At 38.9% G+C, this 10,151-nt stretch overlaps 1 long non-coding RNA gene across 1 annotated transcript; it reads left to right on the forward strand.

Moving 5' to 3' along the window:
• The first annotated feature begins 6,525 nt into the window (after positions 1-6,525).
• LOC149822566 (uncharacterized) lies at positions 6,526-7,562 on the forward strand. Its single transcript, XR_016426230.1, has 2 exons — positions 6,526-6,663; positions 7,153-7,562. It is a non-coding gene; the product is annotated as an uncharacterized LOC149822566 (long non-coding RNA).
• Positions 7,563-10,151: the final 2,589 nt, after the last annotated feature.

Raw genomic sequence — 10,151 nt, forward strand, 5'->3', positions numbered from 1 at the left:
GGAAGTGCCACGTTTCTCGCTTCCGAAACGCACTTTCCCGGGTCCTATGGCACTTCCGGTGACCCTGGTTTAGACTTGCCATAAACAGTAGGAAGGCTGAGTATTGTCTTTTCTTATCAAGAGAGAAATGTTCTGGTATCTGCTTATCTAATGATGCCCTGAATGTCATGGAACTTGCTCTTGCATTTTCTACTAGTATTTTAGGCACAATGCCAGCAAATGCATGGCATATATTCGACTTCATAAAGTTCATAAAATCTTGTTCTTATTCTTTCTGTTCTTTGAATATTTTCTCTTTTGTATGGATACTGATTCAAAAACCCTCTATTTATGTGTTTAACATGTTTACTTGGTTTGCTATGTGAATCTTTTGCTACATCTATAAATAGCCTGAAATAAAGTATTTACTATATTTAGGAAATGAGATATGAATCTTACAGTATGTTCGTAATAATTGATTTATTTAGTGTTTTTCAAACAAAATTTGGATGGTTTCTTAATGCAGAAATCTTCTGACAGAATTTCTTGTACTAATGCAGTTGGTGTCTTTCATATGTGCCCTATTTCATTATAGTGTTCTAGCACAATCTGAAACTCCTCAAACCACAAGTATAGAGACGTTTGGAAGGTATATATCTTATTACCTTGAGCTAGGAGAGCATAACAGTTCAAAAATTCTGTTACTACGATGATAATGGCCATGGATTTGCTATGGATATTTTATACTCTATGTTTGTGTGTGTGTGTCTGCATGTGTACAAGAGAGAGAAAGACCGATCAAAACAAATAACGGTTCACTACAGCCTTATTTGTAGTATCAGAGGGCTTGTATATCACCCATATCCTTTATAAGCTATGTCACAGGGACTCGGCCAACAGAGTGCCGCACCCGCGTTGACGTGGGTGCGCGTGTGGGTGTGGCACCCGGTGCGGTCAACCTGACCCTGAGTGCGGTCAACACACCCAGGGTCATTTATGTCCAACTTTTGGACTATATATATATATATATATATATATATATATATTTGCCGCACCCCCACACCCAAGTTTTTTGAAAGTGCCGTACACCCGCACCCATGTGACATAGTTTATAAGTTTAATAAAAAATAAGAAATTCCTGGAGAGAGAGTCCAAAACAAATAAAGGTCCACTACAGCCTTATTTGTAGTATCATATGGTTTAGATATCGCCCCATATCCTTTGTAAGTCTGATAAAAAAATAAGAAATGGCCGGAGAGAGAGAGAGAGAGAGAGAGAGAGAGAGAGAGAGAGAGAGAGAGAGAGAGAGAGAGAGAGAGAGAGAGATGATCAATGAGGCTGTTGGTTTTAGACCTTCACTTAGGGTTGAAATTATCCTGTTAACCACATGAAAATTTCCTTAAAAAAACTGTATAAATTTATATTTAATCCTCAGAGATATGCCATGTATCATTGTTATCAAGTGTCAAACCTTACCAGGGCAAGCCAAGTTTTTTGTTTGTCCATGGATTTTGTTGTTTGAGAAGGGTTCAAAAATGTTGTATAGTTTTGTCTTTGGTTATTTATATGAGTAAATTTGTCATTTTGATACACTAGTTTACTAGTATAATGGTTTATTTATATGTGTAAATTTATTGCTTCATGGGCTAATTTGGTTAATCAAGGTTAAAGATTTGGTGGTTATATTAATTAGTGCTAAAATATTTGGAAATTACACTGTAAAGTTTACTTGGCAAAGTTGTTGAGGCTTGTGGAATTGATAAGTTCGTTGACATTAGTTGCTCCTAACAAGCTTTTCAATCTTTGATTCAATTTTTTTCCTGTTGCATTTAAAAATATAAGCTTCTGATCAGTTAGATTATCTTGTATGTTCTGTATTTTCGTTAAAGGAGTAAGATAAGACTTGCCATAGAAAGAAAGGGGCCATAATCAAATCTGATTGTTTGATGGTAAAGTTTCTCATGCTAGTAACAGTTAGGTTTGAATTCCTCTGGACTTTGTCCATGAGTTCTCCAAACCATGCTTTTCAACTGAATGTTGAGCCTTGCAAAAGGGCCTGTCTATTGCAGCAGCTAAAATTTGGTTTCATGCCCAGCCATTTTAAATCTCCAAAATTATGCTACAAGCAATGGGCTAGCGACCCACAAAGGTCAGGCCATCATTGCCTTATGCATATAAAAATTCCTTCTATGCTGTGTAAATTTATACAACACAAATTTTAACAGGAAACTTGGCAATCTAGCACAGCTTGACTCGTAAAGTTTTCACTTTATCAAATCAGGCCATTATGTGTAAAACCCGAAATTTTTATTTTAAAATAAGTTAAATTATGCAAATTGGGCCTAGATCCAGTTTCGGATCCAAGATCCATAAAGGATCCATATGTAAATTATATCATATTTGAAATATATATATATATATATATATGTGTGTGTGTGTGTGTGTGTGTGTAATTTAATAAATCAATAAAAAGATTTATAAGATTATGCAAGGGATCCGTAGCTGGATCCATTTGGACCCAGCCTATGGATCCACTTTGCAATGGGTTGCGGGTCCAAACTTGTGGACCCTAGTAATCAGGTGAACATGCACCGGGTCCCGGGTTCGGACCCAAGTCATGTCCCCTGTAGCAGGTAGGTTACGAAAAGAAAAAAAATGAATTTTAATTTTTAAAAAGCAAGAAAGCTCTTGGACCCGTGTCGGACCCGACCCGGATCCGTAACCCGATAGGGTTTTTAAAACCCTATATCGGGCTGTTTTTGTTTTAAAAGAAGGAAAGAGCAAGAATCGTGCCTAGGGTACGATTCCTGCCCTTTCTAAAGGAGGAAAGGATGGAAAGGGGGGGGGGGTCGGCTGGCGTAACCGATCCCCACCCATCTCGGCATGGAAAGGGGGGGGATCATCCGATAAAAGGGAGTGGAAAGGGGGGTCTCTTCCCTCGTCTCCCTCGTTTCTCCCTTCCCTCGTCTCTCTCTCTCGCGTGTGGGCGTACAGTGGAAGGCTGGAGGTCGCCGGAAAGCTGCAGCCACCAGCAGTCCTCTTCCCTTGCGTGCGACCACCACGACACCGGAGCAGTCAAGGCTGGTGGAATAGCTCGCCTTCTCACGTCAGCCGCAGCCCCCAAAAACGTTGGATTGTAGAGGTACGTGTTTTCTTTTGGCTCGAATAGGGAAAAAGAACCTAAATTCGATTTAGGTATTGTTTTAGGGAATCCAAGAAAAAAAAATATACATATCTGAATACTTGTTTTCTAGGTTTGAACTATGGGAAAACTGTATCTTCTATAGCGTGGGTGTAGTTGGTTCTTCCTGTTGTTTTTCAGTTATAACTCTTTTCTGAAATCGTGGGAAGGTTCGGTTTATTAATGTATGTGCATTTCATATCTTGATCGACGGTGGCATTGTTGTATGTCAGAATGCTACATTTGTTATTTACTGAACCTCATTTATGTGACCCATCTATTTCCCATAAGGACCCCCTCCTGCTTGTATTTCAATTTTTGGTGTCTACTATGAGTACGTGATGAAATTGGCAGAAGCTGGTACGCAGGTTGTTCCTTTGTTTTCCTTTATTGATAAACATTAATAGGCATAGTGTGTCTCAATCATTGCCAAGCCAGAGTTTGGTGTCACGAATTTCCACATTTCCTTCAGTTTCTTTATTGGCATATAAGCTATCTATTAATTTGCTATTGAAATTCTTTTGAGTTTGGAATATTGTGTTTGAATGTCCTCTGATACATGGATGCTGAAGGGGGGGGGGGGTGCTTGGCAGCCCAACCAAGCTGGGCTTGGTTGGGGTAGCTGTCGGGCCAGCCCGTTGGCAGACTTGGTGCAGGCCTGACAGGCCGAGCCCACTGGCAGCCCAGTCGAGTTGGGCTTGGCTGAGCAATACCCTGTTTTTTTTTCTTTGTGGGTCTCGCTGCACCTGCCAAGTGCTGGCAGATTCCACCTGAAACAAAAAGAAAAGAAAAGTTATGTTAGTTCAAAAAAAAAATGGGTGTGTGCTGAGCTGTGTGCATCAGCAGGTCCAGCCTACCGGGTTGGCTGGGTGGGGTTGTTTGTGTGCCAAACCCAGCTGATCGGGTTGGCTGGGTCATTGCTTCTCAAATAAGACTACATTATACCTGTGTTAGTCCAACTTTGCATGGTTATATTGTTCTTTTTATATATATTCATGTGTAAGTGGTCATTTGCTTCATAATTGTTAAATTTCTTAGTAGCATAATGGATTTATGTCATGCATCCTGTCATACCTATTTACACGGTGATTAAGAGGCATATCGACGTGCAAAGATTTTTAGGAATACACCCATGTAATCGGTATGACACAAACGTTAGGGGTGTTATCATAATTTAGCTAAACATGTAAATGTTTTCGGTTGTTATCACACAGGCTGTTTGCCAAGGCTTAAACTAAAATATTTTAGGCTGAGTTAGATTAGTTTGTGTAAGGTTCAGTTCTTGAAATTTTCATATTTATGCTTACCTGATATGCAGACCTATGTGTGTAAGAGCATGACATGTTTTGTTTCCCTGCATCTCACACATTAAGCTAAAATCAAAGTATTTGCTGCAAAGATACATCTTATGCATATCGCACACTAACATGATGTATTGACACGTGCACCACCACTTGAATGTTCACATGCTGATTAAGATGTGTAATTCCATCAAAGTGTGTATGTGACATAACATGTACGTTAAAGCATGCATTGACATGAATGCATAGGCTAAATAAAATCATACGTGGGATATGAGCATGTGTATGGAATGAAAGCATTTAATGAAAGCATGCATCTTTAACTTGTACATGTGCGAACTCATGCATATGTTTATAAATTTATTGTTTTATGCACCAAAAATTTGTATACCCGAATGAGCACTGAAAAGCATGTGAAAAATAATGCGTGGAGGCATGCGATTCATGATTTTTGCTTATGAATGCATTGATGGTCAATTGGATCATCAGGGGCTGGGTGAGCCTCGAGAACCAGTCGTTCTCTGATTTAGTTATTTTGATGCATTACAACAAATCAAGGGTGATATTAATGTTTTACCGCATTGTTCTATATTGTCATGGGCGGTGGTCCCCTGAAAAGCTTAGCATGCTGATGTGCAAGCTTATGTTATTAATTTCGCATGTAAATTTGCAAGTGTAAAAGAAATGAAATAAATAACCAGATAAAAGAAAGTAAAGAACAATGTAATTCACTTTCTCCTTGATGTCCCTGCTTTAGCGTGAGAATCTTGGATATTCCAGTTTAGGGGAAACCGTGAGGATACAAAAACTCCGTGTGCGTTTTGTTGTCCCTGAACCCGATATTGAGGTTCTTCTCCTGACCACGGTTTTAGGGAGAGTCCGCCACTTTACCCGGGAGTGGTGTGTTAGTCACAGTTGTGAGTTTGTTTTGGTATACCAAGAAAGTGGCGCCAGTGGATGCTGTTTTCCAAGGTTTCGATGGATGGTGCTGTTTCCTGATATCGGTCGAGGACTAAGTTTGGAACCCGGTAACAAAATACAAATTGTGTGTGAAGCTACCCCGGGAACCCTACTTGACTTCGGGGATTGTACCTGTTTGGTGTATCCGCGGGCAATGATAAATTAAAAAGAGTAACTTAAGGATTGTGTGCATTTAATAGGACATGCATATGAAAAGAGGAAAACTTAAATGGAAGATAATAAATGGTTCATGCATTGCACATAAATCATGCATATTCTTACTATGCATTAGTTCATGCATGTTTACCTGTTCACTTGGTTGTTTATGTTGATCATTGTATGATGTTGAGCTCTTTTGCATTTAATTACCTTATTGATTAAGTTGTGATCAATGTTACATATTTCGTGTTCCTTCCTGTTAAATGTTTAATTATGCATGAATGGTTAATTGACTTAGGAATTGATTATAATCGTATTCCTCAAAATATTACATGGATCTTATTTATGCTCTTTTTCTTATTTGATTCATTAGGGAAACCTGTACGCAGAATTCTTCGGATTTCTGACCCTCTTGTTTTATTGGTTTTTCCCAGGCACAGGTGATCAGTGAAGTCGACTCGCTTCTGAGGGATACGAGGGTCACAATTGTTTCAGACGGCTTTACTTACGGACAGAGTGGCTCTACTTGTGTTTTATTTTAGTTCTTTTGATTTCCTGCAATTTGATATTTCACTTTTGACATTGAACATGTTACTCTTATTGATTCATTAATAAAAGAGTTCAGTGGATTGGTTATGATTGATAAATGTAAGTTGCTTTGTGGTGCGTGGTTATCCAACTGAAATTGGAACTGTAGCGACCTCAGGTCTCTCGGAAGTTTTCCGCGACTCTTAGAAAAAAAAATTATTCCGCATTTTTCGAAGGTAGGAGTTGGGGTCGTTACATTATGGTTGGTTCAGCTTTGGCTGTCGTCAATGTTGCACTCGGGTTGAGTCTTAAAACTTGTTAGAAAACTCTTTTTATGTTCATGAAGTTATATCAGCTGGCGAATTGTACAGCTTTCTGATGATGTCTCAAGTCGTAACTTTTTCTTGCAGAAGTAGGGAGGGTGACGGTGGGTTTTGCCTGTTATTCTTCTTCTCCTGAAGTTGCGTACAAGTGCAATTCGTGGACTGGCACATTGCGAATCTGGAGATTCAAGACCATTCTTTGTTTTTTGAAGAGCCAGAAAAATTTTTGATGGTAAAGTTTCTCATGCTAGTAACAGTTAGGTTTGAATTCCTCTGGACTTTGTCCATGAGTTCTCCAAACCATGCTTTTTAACTGAATGTTGAGCCTTGCAAAAGGGCCTGTCTATTGCAGCAGCTAAAATTTGGTTTCATGCCCAGCCATTTTAAATCTCCAAAATTATGCGACAAGCAATGGGCTAGCGACCCACAAAGGTCAGGCCATCATTGCCTTATGCATATAAAAATTCCTTCTATGCTGTGTAAATTTATACAACACAAATTTTAACAGGAAACTTGGCAATCTAGCACAGCTTGACTCGTAAAGTTTTCACTTTATCAAATCAGGCCATTATGGTTGGTTCAGCTTTGGCTGTCATCAATGTTGCACTCGGGTTGAGTCTTAAAACTTGTTAGAAAACTCTTTTTATGTTCATAAAGTTATATCAGCTGGCGAATTGTACAGCTTTCTGATGATGTCTCAAGTCGTAACTTTTTCTTGCAGAAGTAGGGAGGGTGACGACGGTGGGTTTTGCCTGTTATTCTTCTCCTGAAGTTGCGTACAAGTGCAATTCGTGGACTGGCACATTGCGAATCTGGAGATTCAAGACCATTCTTTGTTTTTTGAAGAGCCAGAAAATTTTTGGAATTCCTAATCGTTCAGTAGTGCAACACTGATGGGGACAGGTTCGAGAGTTGGAGCTGTGCATGTTTCGTTTTTCCTCCCTCCAATGTAAATATTTGTTTTACATGTAAATTCTTGCAACACCACTCCAAGTGTACAGGATAGGAAGTGGGGTTATATCTTCGTTTTTGACTTTTGCCGGTAAAGATTGTGAATCCCTTATATATCTTCGTTTCTTCAAGATCTAAGGTTGTATATGTTAGTGGATGAATGTCACTGTTATTTTTGCCTAGAAGTCTTAGATTTGCAACTGCTTGGAGCAATGCTAGTGACTAAAATTGAGGTTTGCTTTCCTTGTCTCTGTCTAGTCTACCTACCAACAATCTTTTAGTAGGGCTGTTGATGTGTTGGATTCCGGTCACATGTACTGTCATAATCAAATCTGTTTGAACCAGATAAGGCTATACCAAGTCTGGATCTAATTAGTTATTTTCCCTAATTGGCTGAAGGATTACATGTAAGCTGCTTGGATTTTAATCTATTTAAAAACTGAAGTTAAATCCAATTATTAATCGGATCTGTGCATCCTGCCAAATTTGACTGAACCAGCTGAGGTCGGTTTGATGTCAATTTCATGTTGTCTGGTTTGGAAACTCTTTAGAGTTTAGCTAACACTTATAGTTGGACCAGCCAGAACCAATCCCCTTGGGGTCCACAGAAAAGAAAGAAGGCAATTATATGCTTCATGGCTTAGAAAAATAAATTTAAAGAGTTTGTGGCATCGAGTTATCTTTTGTTTCTCCTAAAATTGTTGTGAAAAGAAAAGAATATTAGAAAGGTTGATAACCAGTGGGGCTGGGCTCGATCTCAATAAATAGAGTTGAACTTGACCGGAATTTTTTCATAAATATTGGAGCAGATGGTGTGAAGGATGTTAGGAAATCTTTGATTAGGTTTTATCATAAAATTAAGAGTGAATATTCATGCCGGGGGTCAAGCTGGATTGAATATAACGTTAATTTGGCTTTTTGTTTTTTAATATTTTGGTCTATATGGATATGAATTGGTCCGTTGCTTAGATGTGAGGCATGGTTGGCTAACTCGAAACTTTGGTCTTGGATTGGCCAAACGTGACTCATGGCTCTCAAATCGGACCCAGCGGCTCAAAGTGTTATGCATAAAATAGTAAGAGTCAAATTAATCTCCAGCGAATGAAAAGTAAAGAATGTTTGTACGATCTTATTACATGACACAAAAAAGGAAGAAAAACCACAGTAATATAAAAGAGAAACAAAACTTTATTTTTCATGACAGCTTTTTTTGTTTTGAAAGACAGGCTGGGGTTACGCAGACCCCCACCAGTTGTTATTCATCGTACCACTGGGGTTTGAACCTGCAACGTCCCCACCACAAGGAAAAGTGCACTAACAGCTCCTACAAACCATGTGGAGCCCTTGTTGGTGCAATATGACTAGTTGGTTTTTAGATTATCTAAACATAAGAAATCCCTTAACTAATAGCTGCTTTTCACTAATTAAACTGTCGATCACATTTAAGGGATTGTTTTACAAAACGTATGATAAGGGATTAAAAAAATCACGTGGTCCATAGGTTGGGTAGGACAGACCAATTCTACTGTTATTAACGGTGGAGAATTCTCATCCTCTTTCTTTTTTTTTCCTTTTTTTGGAAAATTTTATCAAGGGCTTACACCTCGACTCCATGAAGTCACCAAGCTTCAGATTACGCAAGGGGGTGTGGCCCATGGGGATTTGAACCTAGACTGCCCGTCAAACTGTCTAGGCCCTATCCCACTACTTCAAACCCCTTGGGTCTATGATATTATAACATCTTTAGCATAAGGGAAGTTGAAGGCACATCACTATGTTTCTAGTTTTCCCTTTTGCTTAAGACACTTCTTTTTTGTTTCGGTAACAAAAAAATATTTATGGCATCTACCGTAGCCGTCAGTGGGATACTTAACCAGCAACTAGAGACTGATCCTTATTTTACCACTGACTGGTGAAACAAATACTACCATTATTGAAACCAAGCACTTGCCTAGAGCAGTTGGAAAATGACCACTAAAAACAAATCAAATCCCAAGTCTATCCAAGTGCACCTACCAAGCTAACCCCTATATTTCCATTTCCATGTCTCTACCACCTCACACCACCATCCTCACCAACCACCCAATCCCTCCACCACCCCTTCTTCTATGATGGACTCCCATCGCCGCCACTTCATGATTTGCATTGCAAACTTTATCTGAAGATGTGATGTTATAAAAAACAAACCTTGAAGTTGGTGTGTAGGATTTGCCTGTTACTTTTTCCACATTGTGTTCTATGACTTAGTTCCCATATCTAAATTAGCTATGGCTACCAACACCATGCTTGGAAATACATATAAGATAACATCATCTGACGGTTTCATAGGTAGGCATGAGTTGAGAACACCGCATCGATATGATTGACATCTGCGTCTGTGCTTATCCTTGTTGATCAGCGTACAACTGACCAGAAACAGAGAAAGAGAAAGAAACCATTCTTGCCTTCTCTTATTTCCTATTGATCATCAATGTCAGTTGATGAATACAAATCCATCTTTGGCTTCTCATTGTTGTTTGTCATGCTAAGTGCAAAATTTCTATCATTTCTTGTACCCTTGCATGGAATGTTATGCAAACCACAAATATATAGAAACATGAAACAAACCACAAAAAAAAGTAAAGAAAAAGAAATAAGGCACCGGATATACGTGGTTCGGCACTTATGCCTACGTCCATGAGCAGAGGAACAAATATCTATGAAAAATGTAAGGAATAAAATGGTACAATGCAAGAACTGTTGATGCACCAAAACCACAATACAACCAAA

Source organism: Nuphar pumila, chromosome 11, assembly GCF_984573655.1.
Source record: "Nuphar pumila chromosome 11, dmNupPumi1.hap1.1, whole genome shotgun sequence".
Lineage (NCBI taxonomy): Eukaryota > Viridiplantae > Streptophyta > Magnoliopsida > Nymphaeales > Nymphaeaceae > Nuphar > Nuphar pumila.